This window comes from Aegilops tauschii, chromosome 6 (genome assembly GCF_002575655.3).
Source record: "Aegilops tauschii subsp. strangulata cultivar AL8/78 chromosome 6, Aet v6.0, whole genome shotgun sequence".
NCBI lineage: Eukaryota > Viridiplantae > Streptophyta > Magnoliopsida > Poales > Poaceae > Aegilops > Aegilops tauschii.
The window spans coordinates 70,966,461-70,983,143 of NC_053040.3; positions in this window are offsets into that span (position 1 = coordinate 70,966,461).

Consider the following 16,683-nt stretch of genomic DNA (forward strand, 5'->3'; position numbering starts at 1 on the left):
AATAAAACAAACCATTTCAGAAAAACAATTATAAATCTGTTGCCATACCTCGTGCCGCCAGCAGGACAAGGAAGCTTGCGCCGGCCTCGAGCTGCGCTTCTTCTCTTCGACGCTGCTGCTACACGCCGCCTCACAATCGTCTGGGACGGCTGAGATTGAGGCTGGGATTGGTTTTCGGCCGCAAAGCTATTGCTGCCTAGCCAGTTATCAACCTCAACGAAGACGGCATCCCCGCCGCCCAGCACGTCGGGGGGCGCTCCTCCAAGCGATTCGGCGCCGGAGATTGGATACGCCGCCGCCATGAACGAAGACGGCTAGGGCTAGGACAGTGAGCTCGGGGGAGAGTGGGAGGGGAGGACGACGAGCGAGCCGGTCGGCCAGGTTAGTCCTGGTCCGACCGGGCTCGACCGACGCGTGCGGCTAACGAGCGGCAGGCGAGCGCCGTTAGCCGTTAGCACGGCCGCCGTCTTGACTGGTGGGCCAGATCTGTCATAAAGATGTTTAAAACGGTTGAATCTGTTATCAACTTGACCTGGTAGTTTTTTGTCATGAAATTAACACTAAACTGAAGTTTTTGATCAGTTTTCAAAATGTGGTAGTTATGTGGGACAGTAACGTGAAATGTGATAGTTTTTTTTGTCAAATACTCCTCTAGCTGCGTAGCAGTCGTACGACGTAGTAGACTCGCGCTCATGTACACTTTGCACTGTTGACCAACGACCACGTTGCCATCGGGATCGACAGCAAAAGGCATCATATCGATCGGCCGTAGAGAATCCAGTCCCGGCCCGCTCTATAATTAAACAATGAACAAAAACACACTAGTAGAATAATACCAGTGCATGCATATGCCCTACAATATGGATCAGCTGATTGTGGGCGTCATCATGGCAATCACCACCATGCATGATACTCTACTACGTGAACGTACGTTCATAGATTTCCAGATTAATTATTTGTACAAGCATGACTAATTTAGTTGTTAAGAACCCTTGGCCGGCGAGGATCTTTCCACACAACCAAATGCACGAACATAAAATATCCAAGGCGTGACCAGCTGATGCATGTGTCACATGCTGAGCTAGGTAGAATGTTTTTCTCATATAGAGAAACTAGCTGATTAGTTGCGGCCTAGCAATATTTAATTGACCGAGAACCGTGCCCTAGCCATGGCGGCATTGTCGCTCAACCAACACACGAAATTCTCAGCAGTTCCATTAGGGCACATGCAAGCTACTAGTACGGTGTCATCTTAATATAATTTTTTTGAGATGTAAGAATGTTGTTACACTATCATCTTAGCTGGGCTAGCTAGGATAGGATGAGAGGGAAGGGACGATGAATCGATGATGGCGCAAACGACCCCTGTACTGTACGTCCTTGCCAAACCGTGTGATTATTAAAATCTGTCTGATTCTGAATCCTCTCGCCGAGATTATTAAAATGCTACTAAATCACGTTGGATCGGTTCATCATCGCCATGATTTACACCAAAGGCTAGCTAATGCTATTTTGAGTCAGCTCGATATGGATGACGGGGCTTTTTTTTCTTTTATGTCGAACTATAAACCCCAGGTGAGAGGAGAAGAATAGTCGGATGCATGCCAAACCGTGTGATCTATCTTGCCCATTGCTGAGCATATTCCAAACCTTGGGCGGCAAGGTACGCACCAGCTCGGCAGCAACATTGCCGAGGAAGCCACCTTTCCGTCTCCCCAGATTCTTGTGCAAAACTTCCTACATCGAATAGGGAGGGAGAGGCGGCATTGCTCTTTTGATCGGGAGATGCCAAACCACCCTCTACGCGAGGTCTGGTGCGTAGGCTCCACACCGTCCACCAATGTGTAGGGTAGGGAGCTTCTTGGGTCTGACCTCGGCACACACGCTGGTGCTGCGCTTCCATGCAGCTTGCAAATAGTATGAGGCATCTACAAATGCTGCTAGCTCTTTCGACGTGACTGGACCATGCGTTCCAGCGATTCCTTGGGAAACAAATTATGGTGCATGAATAGTTGTGTGCATGAATGTAACCTTTCAGTGTGATTAAAAAATTTACTGACTTAAAAAGGGTTTTATCTACAGAACGAGAATCTTTCTACAGGAGAACCCCTTTCTTTCTCTGGAGAACTGCTGTGGACTAGTCAACACCAAGTCCGTCCGGTCATCGCCGCGTGCGTACCAACAGTGTGAAAATCGCAAAAAGCCATCTGTTTACACGCGTAAGAAACAAAAGGAAAAGAAAAGGAGTCCATGGCTAGGGATTTTTTACCCCAATCGACGACTTTGATCTCCCTCCCTCGACTAAAGCAAAGGCTCGCAGGCAGGCCAGTCGGACTGGCAAATCCAAACCCTCAAACGCCCACGGGCACGTCTGCGGGTAGTGATCAACCAATCCTTAAATTTGCTCATCTGCATCCGGATATCTTATATTATAAATCTTAAATCCATAACAAAGCATGCAAAGAAAAAACAATTCACGTACTGCGTAGATCAACTACCCTAGTACTCATCGGGGTGTCCACTATCTCCGTGCCCGGCTCCTGGTACATGGGCGGCAGCCGCAGCTCTCCTCCGCATCTATCTCAACTTCGACCTCGTCGAAAAGCGCGTCGGTCGACGCCCGTTCTTGCCGGATGACTGCTGATTGGCCTCCACATAGGCCTCATCCTAGATGGACTCCACGATGGCATGCTCCTCCTCCATCACGTCCACTTGTGCGACAGCAAACTCCGCCTTTGCGTCCTCCATATTGAAACCCGGAGCCGGCGCCAGATCCTGCTCCCGCTGCTCTGCCTCTAGATCCTCCACCACCATCGGAGCCGGCTGCTGCTCCTCTTCTTCGTCCTCATCCGCCTGCTCCTCCTCCTCCGGCTATGGCGAGTTCGGAGGTAGCCCGCGCATGGCATTCCTCTCCCGGATCTCTTGCTCGACCTGGTTCTAGCGCTCCGGCGTGAGCATACCGTGCGTGGTTATCTTCTGCCGGACCATGGCGAAGCCGGAAAGCGTGGGAAGAGCGGCAGAGCGGGAGACAGAGGAGGTGGATGGGTTCGGGCTGGTGGCACGGAGAGGGAGGTGGTGGATGGGCTAGGGTTGGGGGACGCCGGCCGGCTTAAATATCCAGACTTGGCCTCGGGCAGTGAGCCGGAGCGGTGCCACGTGGCCATCTCACCACCCCCCTCCTGCACACACACACACACACACACCAAAGAAGACGTCCGTCGGACCGTCGGATTTCTGGGCGCTTTCACGTGGGACCCCATCATCAATCTGACGTGACGGACGCGCCTGGTCGCCCTCATATTTGAGCTGAATACGGGTAGTGCTAGTCAGCCCTGGCGTATGAAGCCATTTCAGGCGCACATCTGTGCTGCACGCCTAAACTGACCAATAGCTTTGCGCGAGGAAAGTCGCTTGCAACTGCATCTCTGGATTAGGAAAAGTAACTTTGACATGCATGTGCTCCACCACCACCTCTCCATGGGAGGAAGAAAATTCATCGTTTTGGCACACCTTCAAATTTAGAACAAATTTTATTTTGTTCTGCATTTTAAAGTTAAAAAACACCCGTCGTATTTATATAGGTCTGAATTTTCTCGTCTTCTTTTTTGTTCCGTCTCGTTTGACCTCTCTAGTGCAATGCTAGCTGCCTAGGGCGGGTCAGGAAATGGGGCCGACAGGAATTCACCCTGTGGGATTCAGCGTTTTTGTTCTGCCATTCCATCGCATCCGTCCCAGACAAGCAAGCATCTCTCGTAGTCCTACTAGTTCTGTTTCGTTGCTGCTCAAAGTGGTGGGACGGGACAGGAGAGGCTCAGCTAGCAGCTGCTTTTGGAAAGCAAACGTACCATGACCAGTAGTACGCACCGGGGATATGCATTGCTGTCGAGTACGAGAGCCCGCGAAAAAAGAATGCGAGACGGAGCAACGAAATTTCCACTTAATCTTCTTGGATTTTGAGGCAAAAACACCTGACTTTGATTACGCTGGGTTTTGTTTGATCCATCTAGTCACTTGAGGTCGCGAGGAATCTCTCTCTGAAATTCAGTGCGTACACATCGTCAGTGGCCCAAACATATCCATCGTCCATCTGCCGCTGCACACAGGCACAGGCAAGATCCCGGGCGGGTGGACAAGTGGACAGGCATGAATGACACACAGCAGTTTGCAGGACCCCATTGCCGGACGGCCGTCCATCCAAGAAGAAGGCTGCATCAACCTCGATTGCAGGCAAGGCAGCATAAATGTTGCTGCGGCAGCGTGCGTCTTCCGTGCAAATGCGCGCCTTCAATTCTTTCTTTCCTCCTTTGATCTGATCTTCCCTGCACTGCGCTTCCATCCAACGACGAACCCCGTCCCATATGCTCGCTGTAGTAGTATGTGTTGAATATATGGTTTGTGCATGTGTATTGTATAGTCCGGTCCACCTCCTAGTCATTGTATAGTTAAGGTTGTGGCCCACCTTGTACTTCATATATACGTGCGCTATGCACCGATCAATACGTCGAGTAGCATTGTCAAAATATTCGTTTCCAAAATGGTATCATACCTACGATCCTAACCCTAACCCTTGCCGCCGCCGCCGCCGCCGCGTCTCCTCGCCGCCGCCCCCTGTGTGCCGCCGCCGCTTCGCGCTTCCGCCCGCACCCCGCAGCGCCGCCACCCGCCGCGCCGCTTCACCACGCGCCGCCGCACCCCCCTCTCGGCTATGGCCTCCCCCGATTCCACCGGTACCACCCGCAGCCGCCGCACCAACCCCTTCGAAGGCCCCGATCCCGTCGTCATCCGCGATCTCAATATCCTCGCTCGGGTTCCCGTCGTCCTCGATCACCTCACCTCCACCTACTATGCCTGGAAGACGTACTTCTCCCTTGTGTTTTGTGAGTACAATCTCCGGGATCACATCGATGGCTCCGTGAACTCCCGCTTCATGGAGGACGATGAGGAGTGGACGTCCATCGACGCGACTCTCATCCGCTGGTTCTACACCACCATCTCGAAGGACCTCTTCCACACGGTGGTCTCCGCCGATGATGACGCTCACGTCGTTTGGACTAAGCTCAGCGGCCTCTTCACCGACAACGCGCTCCAACGCAAGGTTTTCTTGCACGGCGAGTTTTTTGGGTGCCAACAGCTTGACTCGTCTGTTGACGATTATTGCATGCGCTTCAAGAAGCTTGTTGACGAGCTCCGTGACCTCGGCGAGAATGTCTCCGACGAGCTTCTCCTCAGCACCCTCATCGCCGGCCTGAACGAAGACTTCGGGAACGCCGCCTCCAACATCCCTCTCATCACCAACACGACCTTCCCCAAGATCGTCGCGTACCTGAAGCTGGAGGAGAGGAGGATGCGGATGTGGCGCACCCGGGCCACCCATCCGGCTCTCAACGCCGGCACCCGCGGCGGTGCGCCGCCAACCGCCCCGGCTCCCCCGCAGCGGCCCGTCCCGGGCCCCTTCCAGGCGCAGCCGCCGCCCGGGTTCCCCTACCCGGCGCCGCCGCAGGCCCCTCCGCCGCCCCCCGCCGAGCAGCAGCAGCGCCAGGGCGGGCGTCGTGGCCGAGGTGGCCGCAAGCAGCAGCAGTAGCCGCCGGCTGCCCACGGCTGGGCGCCGCGCCAGCCGCAGCAACAGCTCCCGCCGGCGCCCTGGCAGGCCGGGCAGAACCCCTGGAGGGGGTTGTTCACGCGTACTCCATGCCTATACCGTGCGCCCCCGTCCCCGGTTTTTTTGGCGCCCGCCCGGCCCCTCATCAGGCTCTGTACGCGGCCCCTCAGTCGTATCCGCCGGCGCCGCTCTACGGCCCCTCGGCGGCCTATGGGCTGCCTTCGGCCGGTGGGTTCGCGGCGCCGCCGCCACAGCCGCTGCCGTCGGCCCCGGTCCTCCCGCTGGCGCCTTGGGACCCCGCGCTGCCAGCGGCCCTCCACACCGCCCCCACGCCACAGCAGTACACTGGCGGTGGTGACTGGTATATGGACACCGGAGCCACGGCTCACATGGCCGCCAACCCCGGTAACCTTCTTACCGCTCACCCCATTCACATCGCTGCTCGCATTACCGTGGGCGACGGTTCCTCCATGCCTATCACTCATGTCGGCCATCCTGCTTTTCCTTCTAACTCCATGCCGTTATATCTTTCTAACGTACTCGTTTCACCTGACATCATTAAAAATCTAGTTTCCGTTTGTTCTCTTACACGTGAAAATCCTGTCACCGTTGAATTTGACATGTTTGACTTTTCTGTTAAGGATGCCCGTGCCCGGATGGTGCTCCACCAATGTGACAGCCGCGACGAGCTCTACCCGGTCCACTCATCCACATCCTCCGTCGCTGCACCCATGGCGCTTTCCGCCGGAGTGGACCTTTGGCATGCTCGTCTCGGTCATCCCAACACCGCCACCCTTCGTCATATTCTTCGCAGTTTTTCATTCACGTGTAATAAGATCAACAATCACACTTGTCATGCTTGTCGTCTCGGCAAACATGTTCGTCTTCCCTTTAGCACTTCCTCGCATGTTGCATCATACCCATTTGAGTTAATTCATAGTGATGTTTGGACCTCTCCTGTTGCAAGTAATACGGGCTATCTTTATTATCTTGTTATACTTGATGATTTTTCACACTATGTGTGGACCTTCCCGTTGCGGCGAAAGTCGGATTTTGTTGCCACTCTCACCGCATTCTACTCCTATGTCTCCACGCAGTTTGGTCGCCCCATTCATGCGTTGCAAACAGACAACGGGAAGGAGTTCGATAATCTTGCGATCCGCAACCTTCTCGCCACACACGACACGATTTTTCGTCTCACTTGCTCGTACACTTCGCAACAAAATGGCCGCGCTGAGCGCGTGCTTCGCACTCTTAATGACTGCGTTCGCACCCTCCTCTTTCACGCCAACGTGCCACCACGTTTCTGGCCCAACGCGCTCGCCACCGCATCACTACTCCTCAACATCCGTCCCTGTCGCACTCGCGGGAATTTTGCTCCTCATCATCTTTTGTTCGGCACGCCACCTTCCTACACCGAGCTCCGCATCTTCGGTTGCCTGTGCTACTCTAGCATCGCTTCCACTACTCCTCATAAGCTCGCACCACGGTCCGTGGCCTGTATTTTTCTTGGCTATCCCCCAACACCAAAGGCTACCGCTGCTATGATCCTATCTCACATCGGGTGATCACTTCCCGACACGTTTACTTTGATGAGATGGTTTTTCCGTTTCAGCAGGTACCTTCGGATGTTGCGGCCTTGCCCGCTCCCAATGACGGTCGCTCGCGAGCTTCTCTCGGGCCGCCTCCCGGCTTTGAGGGTGCCCCCCGCGCCACGGGTCGAGTTCCTCTCCGGCTGGCTGCCTTAGGAGCTGCACCCCTCCCGGCGCCCGCGACACCCCCTGCGCCGCCATCGGCCTCCCCGGCTGCCGCACGGGCCTCCTCGACGCCCCCCGCGCCCTCACCTGTGGCCTCGCCCGCGACCGCACCCACGGCCTTGCCCGTGGTGGCCTCGCCCGCGGCCTCACCCGCGGCATCGGCGGTGGCGGGCTCTTCTTCGTCTTCGCCCGTCGCCCAACCCGGACTCGCTGCCCCGCCCGATGACTCGCTCTCGGGCTGGCACCTTACGCCCGAGTACGCGGTACACCAGCGATGAGTATCTTCTCGCTGCTTCCGTCTTCGAGCCGTCCCCTCTCCCATCGTCAGCTCGAGCCGCCCTTCGGGATCCTCATTGGCTCGCTGCGATGCAGGAAGAGTTCGACGCGCTCCAACGGAACCGCACCTGGCAGCTTGTCCCTTGGTCGCCTCGTGCCAACATCATCACGGGCAAGTGGGTCTTTCGGCACAAGACTCGTCCAGACGGCACTCTCGAGCGCTACAAAGCTCGCTGGGTGGTTCGAGGCTTTCGGCAACATGCGGGCGTGGACTTCACAGACACTTTTGCCCCGGGTGTTAAACCGGGCATGATCCGCACCGTGCTTCAGCTGGCCGTCTCCCGAGCTTGGCCTGTGCATCAGTTGGACGTCTCCAACGCCTTCTTGCACTTCCACCTCGCCGAGCAGGTGTTCTGTGAGCAGCCCACCAGCTTCGTCGACGCCACACATCCGGACCATGTGTGTTTGCTCGCCCGTTCTCTTTACGGGTTGAAGCAGGCGCCTCGGGCCTGGTACCAGCGCATCGCTGCCTTCCTGCAGACGCTCGGATTTACATCGACTCGCTCCGACGCGTCCCCCTTCGTGTACCATCACGGGGTTGACACGGCCTACTTGTTGCTCTACGTCGACGACATCATCCAGACGGCATCCACTGTCGCGCTCCTCCAGCGGCTTACTGCTCGTCTTCGCGATGAGTTTGCCCTGAAGGACTTGGGGCCCCTTCACTACTTCCTCGGCATTGAGGTGGTTCGACGGCCAGATGGGTTCTTTCTGCACCAGCAGCGTTACGCCCATGAGCTTCTCGATCGTGCTGGCATGCTTAACTGCAAGCCCGCTCCCACGCCTGTTGACACCAAGGGCAAGGTTTCAGCTCTGGAGGGCTCTCCCGCATCCGACGCAGCCTTCTATCGCTCCATTGTGGGTGCTTTGCAGTACCTTACTCTGACGCGCCCCGACTTGCAGTATGCCGTTCAGCAGGTCTGTCTTCACATGCATGCTCCGCATGACTCTCACTGGACCTTGGTGAAGCGTATCCTCCGTTACATACGCGGCACCCCGTCCATGGGACTTACACTGACGGCCTCCGCCTCCACCGACCTCGTCGCCTACTCTGATGCGGACTAGGCTGGCTGCCCGGACACACGGCGCTCCACTTCGGGGTACTGTGTCTACCTTGGGCCGTCTCTGATCTCTTGGTCTTCCAAGCGACAGCCCATAGTCTCCCGCTCGAGTGCCGAGGCAGAGTATTGGGCAGTGCCTAACACCGTTGCCGAATGCTCTTGGCTTTGGCAGCTGCTCCAAGAGTTGCTTTGTGATGTTCACAAGGCCACGCTCGTCTATTGCGACAACGTCTCCACCGTGTACCTCTCCGCCAACCCGGTCCACCATCGACGAACGAAGCACATTGAGCTCGACATACACTTTGTTCGTGAGCAGGTGGCCCTTGGGCGCATCCGGGTCCTCCACGTCCCGACGGCGCAACAGTTTGCCGATGTTATGACAAAAGGACTTCCTACTTCTGTTTTCGAGGAGTTTAGGTCCCGTCTTTGCGTCTCCGGCGACGCTTCGACTGGGGGGTGTGTTGAATATATGGTTTGTGCATGTATATTGTATAGTCCGGCCCACCTCCTAGTGATTGTATTGTTGAGGTTGTGACCCACCTTGTACTCCATATATACGTGCGCTATACACCGATCAATACATCGAGTAGCATTGTCAAAATATTCGTTTCCGACAGTATGCTCTTGTCTCTTCCGCCGAGAATCTCTAGGGAGCCACGAAATAAATGGACAGTAATTCTAGTACAGCAGCAATTGGCATGCATGTAGCTCCTCCACTCCACTTCAATTCGTCCATTGGGAGACGAGAAGGCTTACACACCTCGCTCCTTTCTTGGGCTCGCTGCTAGCTTCTCCTCTGATTCATCCATTCATGGTGGCATGGCAGGATGGCTTATGACCCTTCTGTGGTGGATATATCTGGTTGCGCGGCACATGATGACATGATGCTTGCCGGCGGATCGCGAGCCCGAATCATGTGTCTTTCCTCACCTCCGCCTCAGCTGAATCGACGCTGACAGTCCGGCTAATCTATACATAGTCTCACTTCCTTCTATGCGTGTCTTTTATATCTAGTACTGTAGTAGTTAATGCTAGTGGTTAGTGGTTACGATTAGCAAATGTTTTGACCCATGATAATGTCACTGTTTGGCAAAGTTGGTGAAAGCACTGGGGATGAGATTGAGGGGGTAGTATCATCACAGAGGATCTAGAAAGAAGAGAGCCAGGAGCCGAGGAGTATACCCTAATTTACTGCACGCTCCAGAATCTGATTTCATAAGTACATTGAGCTCAACATTGTCAATACTCATCTTGACTGCCCTAGCTGCTTAGCCCACGTCCAGCACCTAACAGACACACATAAGAATCACACTTTCCCTTATTTTTTGGAACACGACAATATCCAGTTAGCCGTTCCATTCATGCATGCTAATGTGCTACGGAATCCACTAATTTGGGAGTGGGGCAAGAGTTTCGGTGGGGCAATTGGCAATTTGACATGGCATGGGTCATAGCCTGCCCACTCCACGTAGATGGACAGCTACGGTTCATGAAATGCATGCATGCATGCATGGCATGGTGCCCCAGAAGAACAGAATATATCCACTTCACTTCACTACTTTCTCCTTTACTTTTGCATGCATGTCCGGATAGACTGTCCAGCAGATGAGATGGAAGCATGTGTGTGTGCAATTTCTCTTGAGATCAAACACACGTCTCTTTCGTCTATCTACTTACCGAGGCTAAAGTGTATCAGTATATTCACTGACGGGTCATTCTATCCATCGCTTTCCAAAATGGATGTCTTTTTTGAGATTTGGTTCAGAGAAAAGGCACAAAACGGATAGATTAATGGATTTCAATCCAACGGCTAGGACAAAATCACCGTTATGAGAAAGAAAACGGACAACCAATGGAGTATATCCTTCCCGTCGCGTCGCCTCCCCTCGGGCGGCGCCAGAGGCCCCCGATCCCGCACCGCCAGCCCCTCCCCGCTCCTCCATCCCCAGCCGCCGCTGCCACCGGCAAGGGCCGCGGTGGCGGGCGGCCCTATACCGATTATCCAGGGCGGGTAGTCGCCGCGGCAGATCCAGTGAGGCGGAGACGGCGTCTCACGCAGGGAGGCCGGGGGCGGCAGTCAGGGCGGCGCCCCTGCTGCGCGGCGGCGATGGGAACCTACATGGCCGACGGTGTGGCGGCCGTGGGCACATGAGTGGCTCCGATGGCTGCGGATCTGGCGTCCTATCCAGATCCATCTCGGTACGGCCTTGGCTGGCCGGTGGAGCGAGGAGGACTGGTGAGGGGCGGCTGGAGGCTTCCTGCCGGCATGCCGACGGCGGCCCTCGTCTCCACGGCGAGGCTCCGTTCGGTTCCAGCCAGCTGCAAGGTTGGGGGGACGCGACTTCCGGTAAAAATCGCGCAGACTTCAGTCGTGGCGGACGATGGCGGCGTCTATGACGTCTTTCCCTTCTCGAGGCATCGTTGTTGCAGGTCGTGGCACCCTACTCGTGATGCTCCGGGGGGAAACCCTAGATCTGGGTCTACCGGATCAGACGATGATGGTACCTTTGATGTCATTGTCCCCCTTGAGGGCATCATTTTGGAGCAAGTGCTAGTTAGACGGGACAAGCGGAAGAGCGGTGTCTCATCCACCGGAAGGCCGACGGCGGATCCCGGTGGCATGGTGCTGCGGAGGTTCGGCGATGGGCACGTGTGGACGGATTCGTGTAGGATGGTGGAGTTGTCGGGCCGCGTGGTGGCGTCAACGGCACGCCAGGCAAGGTCGATGGGTCAGTTGCTCCTCTGGAGATGGGCCGGTGGAAGATGGCGTCGGCAGCCTCTGAGAGTGCGTCGGTCCGATATGGGACCCTGTCCCGGTGTGTGGCTGGGCTGGGGCATCCGGCTTTAGATGTTAGGGTTTGGTGCGATGTCCGTTTGGTATTAGGCTCGGATATTCGGCACACCTTTATCAATGGTATAGGAGTAACAAGAGGTGTTGCCTAGATGGTGGCTTCAGGCTCACTGATGTATTACTTTGTATGGTCTCTGTTAGTAATTAATAAGATGACCGCATGCATCGTCCAGATGCAGAAGCCGGGAGTTGATCCTCCTTTTCAAAAAAAAACTAATGGAGTATATAGGTGATCCGTGATCCATTTTTGTAAATCTTTGAAGGGAATCGGGCCATTTCTACCTGTGACAGGAAGGGCCAACCGGCAACTATTCAGAGTTCACGGGTGGGAGGGAACTGGGACGTCCCGGCCCGGGTAATAGGCCGTGACAGCGGGCAAGGCACGCAAATCCTGCAACTTATAACACCATGCAGATCCATCGTTCAGATCTATCAATCTGACATGGACCATGAATGCATTTTGGCGCCACTTATGATGAAACCTCGTGTTTTCTTTATCCTCGAGCAGAGATTTGCCACACGACAAGGAGTCATAACACCATCGATCGATCTCAGCACCCCACACATGTGTCTAACGTAGACGTGTAGGCATACAAGTCTTTAAAAGGACATACATACATACATACATACAAGGTGCTTTCGTGCTTGCCAAAAAGGAGAAAAGACATACTACAGGATACGTACAAGACGTTTGATTGAGGCCGTTACTTTGGAACCTTTTTAGATACATATTAATAGCATCTTTTGATGCGAATATTGTCTTTGGAGGCCGAGCTTCCAAAATTTTGAATTTTGTTGAATTTCATATTTTCTACATTTCAAAAAATTCTGAAAAAACACACATATACATGAAGGCATAACACACATGTGTGTAAATTTTCAGGGCAAAATAAGTTGAAATGAGGGTTGTGCAAAAAAGACAAATCTGAGGCTTTTTAACACATGATACTATTCATCCTCTCAGACCATGAATTTGTTTTTTTCATTCTGAAATTTTACACAAATAGACATAACATACTTGTTTACTTGCACAATTTTTGTACAGATTTTTTTTAAGCAGAAAAGTTTGAATTTCAATTTGTTTTAAAAAAAAGGCCTATATGGCTCCCGGGAGCCAAACGTCCGCTCTCCTTTTGATGATATTGATGAGGCACTTGCACTTATGACTCTGGCATTGCATCATGTTGAACACGGTAGGAGTATTAAACTCGAACAATTCGGTCCCAATAATTTGTCCGAAAATTCGTTTTGTTTATTGACGCTTACGACGTTTGCTATGTCTTCCTCCTATAGCTATATCTGGCATAACTATAATCTCTCTTTATAGGTCTTTCTTGGTTCTCTCAACTCTGAAAAGTTAAAAATAGATAACACATGTACAATACATTTGCAGAAAAGAGTATCAGAAAGCGAAGCCAGCCAGAGAAATTTGTGGGGTCATTGCTAATTTTTAGGATTATTGTCTTCATAATGTACAATAGTTGTACAGTAAATTCAGGTTGTTTTCTTCAAAAGCTGCGGGGTCAGTTGACCCCACAGAGTATACATAGAATCGCCGATCGCATTTGGATGTCTGGCTGGGTGTGCTTAGTGTTGCCTAATAAATCACTGCGTGTGTTTGTAGCCCCGCTCGATAGGTGGATCCTTATTTCTGCTCCCCTGAGGGCCTTTAGTCCCGGTTTTAGAGGGTCTTTAGTCCCGGTTCTGCAACTGGGACAAAACGATCGGAACTAATGCCCACAACTTTTAATCCTGGTTATAGATACATAGAGTCACGGGTCAGGTGCTATGATTGCTGCTCTGCTTCCCAAAAGGATTAATGCCATCTGCACTTTAACCAACCCATACGTTCCTTGATACGCCTCCAACGTATCTATAATTTTTTATTGTTCCATGTTGTTATATTATCAATCTTGGATGTTTTATAATCATTTTATATCATTATTTGGTACTAACCTATTGACATAATGCCAAGTGCCAGTTGTTGTTTTCTGCATGTTTTTTACATCGCAGGAAATCAATATCAGACGGAGTCCAAATGCAACAAAATTTCACGGAGATTTTTTTGAACCAGAAGGAACATAATGGGCCCTGACTGTGCCTGGGGGGTGCCCCGAGGAGGGCACAACCCACCAGGGCGCGCCAGGAGGCCCAGGCGCGCCCTGGTGGGTTGTGCCCACCTCAGGTGCCCCCGGACCGCCTCTTTGCTCTATAAATACCCCAATATTCCCAAAACCCTAGGGGAGTCGACGAAATATTGATCCAGCCGCCGCAGAATCCAGAACCACCAGATCCAATCTAGACAGCATCTCGGATGGGGTTCACTACCTCCATTGGTGCTTCTTCGATGATGCGTGAGTAGTTCTTTGTAGACCTTCGGGGTCCGTAGTTAGTAGCTAGATGGCTTGCTCTCTCTCGCTGAATTCTCAATACAATGGTCTCTTGAAGATCCATATGATGTAACTCTTTTGCGGTGTGTTTGTTGGGATCTGATGAACTTTGAGTTTATGATCAGTTATATCTTCTTATATCCATGAAAGTATTTGAGTTTCTTTGATCTCTTTTATGCATGATCTCTTATAGCCTCGTATTTCTTCTCCGATATTTGGGTTTTGTTTGGCCAACTTGATCTATTTATTTTGCAATGGGAAGAGGTGCTTTGTATTGGGTTCGATCTTATGGTGCTTGATCCCAGTGACAGAAGGGGAACCGACACGTATGTATCATTGGTACTAAGGATAAAATGATGGGGTCTATCTCTACATAGATAGATCTTGTCTACATCATGTCATCGTTCTTATTGCATTACTCCGTTTCTTCATGAACTTAATACACTAGATGCATGCTGGATAGCGGTCGATGTGTGGAGTAATAGTAGTAGATGCAGGCAGGAGTCAGTCTACTAATCTTGGACGTGATGCTTATATAATGATCATTGCCTGGATATCGCCATGATTATTTGAAGTTCTATCAATTGCCCAACAGTAATTTGTTTACCCACCGTTTGCTATTTTTCTCGAGAGAAGCCACTAGTGAAACCTACGGCCCCCGGGTCTCTTTCTCATATATTTGCCTTTGTGATCTACTTTTCCTTTGCATTTATTTTCAGATCTATTAAACAAAAAATACAAAAATACTTTGCTGCACTTTATTTTATTTGCGATCTATTTATTCAATCTATTACAAATTTCTCCCGTCCACGCACCATCTTGAGGCGCCGTTACCTGAAAGGGATTGACAACCCCTTTAACACGTCGGGATGCGAGGTGTTGTTATTTGTGTGCAAGGGCTGTTTACGTTGTGTTGCTTGGTTATCCTACTGGTTCGATAACCTTGGTTTCATTTCTGAGGGAAATACCTACCGCCGCTGTGCTGCATCATCCCTTCCTCTTTGGGGAAATACCAACGTAGCTTCAAGCGACATCAAAAGGAATTTTTGGCGCCGTTAACGGGGAAGATCTTCAACATATACCAGGTTCTTAATCACAAATCTCATCTCCTCACAATTTGCATTATTTGCCATTTGCCTCTCGTTTTCCTCTCCCCCCACTTCACAAAAATTTGCCGTTTTATTTGCCCCCCTTTTTCCGTTCGCCGTTTTCTTGCCGGATCTGTTTTTGAGTGCAATCTTCTTGTGTAGTCATCATGACTCAAGAGAACACCAATTTTGTGATTTTTCAAATACCAACAATAATGATTTTATTGGCACTCCGATTGCTCCTCCCGCCACTAGTGCGGAGTCTTGTGATATTAATACTGCTCTGCTAAATCTTGTTATGAAAGATCAATTTTTTGGTACTCCTAATGAGGATGTCGCGTCCCATCTTAATACCTTCGTGGAATTATGCGATATGCAAAAGAAAAAAGATGTGGACAATGATGTGGTGAAGATGAAATTATTTCCGTTTTCTTTGCGTGATTCTGCAAAAAATTGGTTCTCTTCTTTGCCTTGCAATAGTATCGATTCTTGGAATAAGTGCAAAGATGCTTTTATCACTAAGTATCCCCCCCCCCCCCCCCCGCAAAAATTATTTTCCTTAGAACCCAGATCATGAATTTCAAGCAACTTGAACACGAACATCTTGCACAATCTTGGGAAAGGATGAAAATGAAGCTAAGGAATTGCCCAACTCATGGGTTAGATCTTTGGATGATCATACAAATTTTTTATGCGGGGTTGAATTTTGTTTCTCGTAATCTTTTAGATTTCGCCGCGGGTGGTACTTTTATGGAAATTACTTTGGGTGAACCAAATTACTTGACAATATCATGGCAAATTATTCATAATTGCATACCGAAAGAGCTCCTACTAGTAAAAAAGCTAATTCGGTTGAAGAAATTTCTTCTTTGAGTGAAAAAGTTGATGCTCTTATGAAATTGGTTGCTAGTAAAAGTGCTCCTATTGATTTTAATGATATTCCTTTGTCTACTTTGATTGAGCAAAATAGTGATGCCATAGATGTGAATTTTATCTATCGAAATAATTTCAATAACAATGCTTATAGAGGTAATTTTAATCCTAGGCCTTTTCCTAGTAATTCCTCTAATAATTACGGTAATTTTTATGGAAATCAATGTTGTAATAATAGGAACACCTCTGATCTTGAGAATAATATTAAAGAATTTATCAACACGCAAAAAGTTTTCAACACTACCATAGAAGAAAAGTTGAGTAAGATTGATGATTTGTCTATAAGTTTTGATAGAATTGCTCATGATGTGGAAAATCTCAAGATGCAAATTTTTGTGCCTAAGGTTGATGAATCAATTAAAGCTCTTTATATTTCTATGGATGAAAGTAAGAAAAGAACCGCTATGCTTAGAGCTAAAAGACAATTTTTAGAAAAAGCGTTTTCTAGTGATTATTTTCGCAAAAGTGATGAAGGTCTTAAAATGATTGGTGTTTCTTCTATTGATTCCTTGTTTAGTAAAGTTAAGATTGATGATAAAGGGACTGGAGAAGAGTCAAATTTAGCTAGAAGGTGTCCCGATATTTTGGAGGGTGAAAATCTTGTTGAGAAAATTGATAAATGTGGGTATGGAGAGGTCAAAACTTTAACTAGTGATGTATCCACTCTT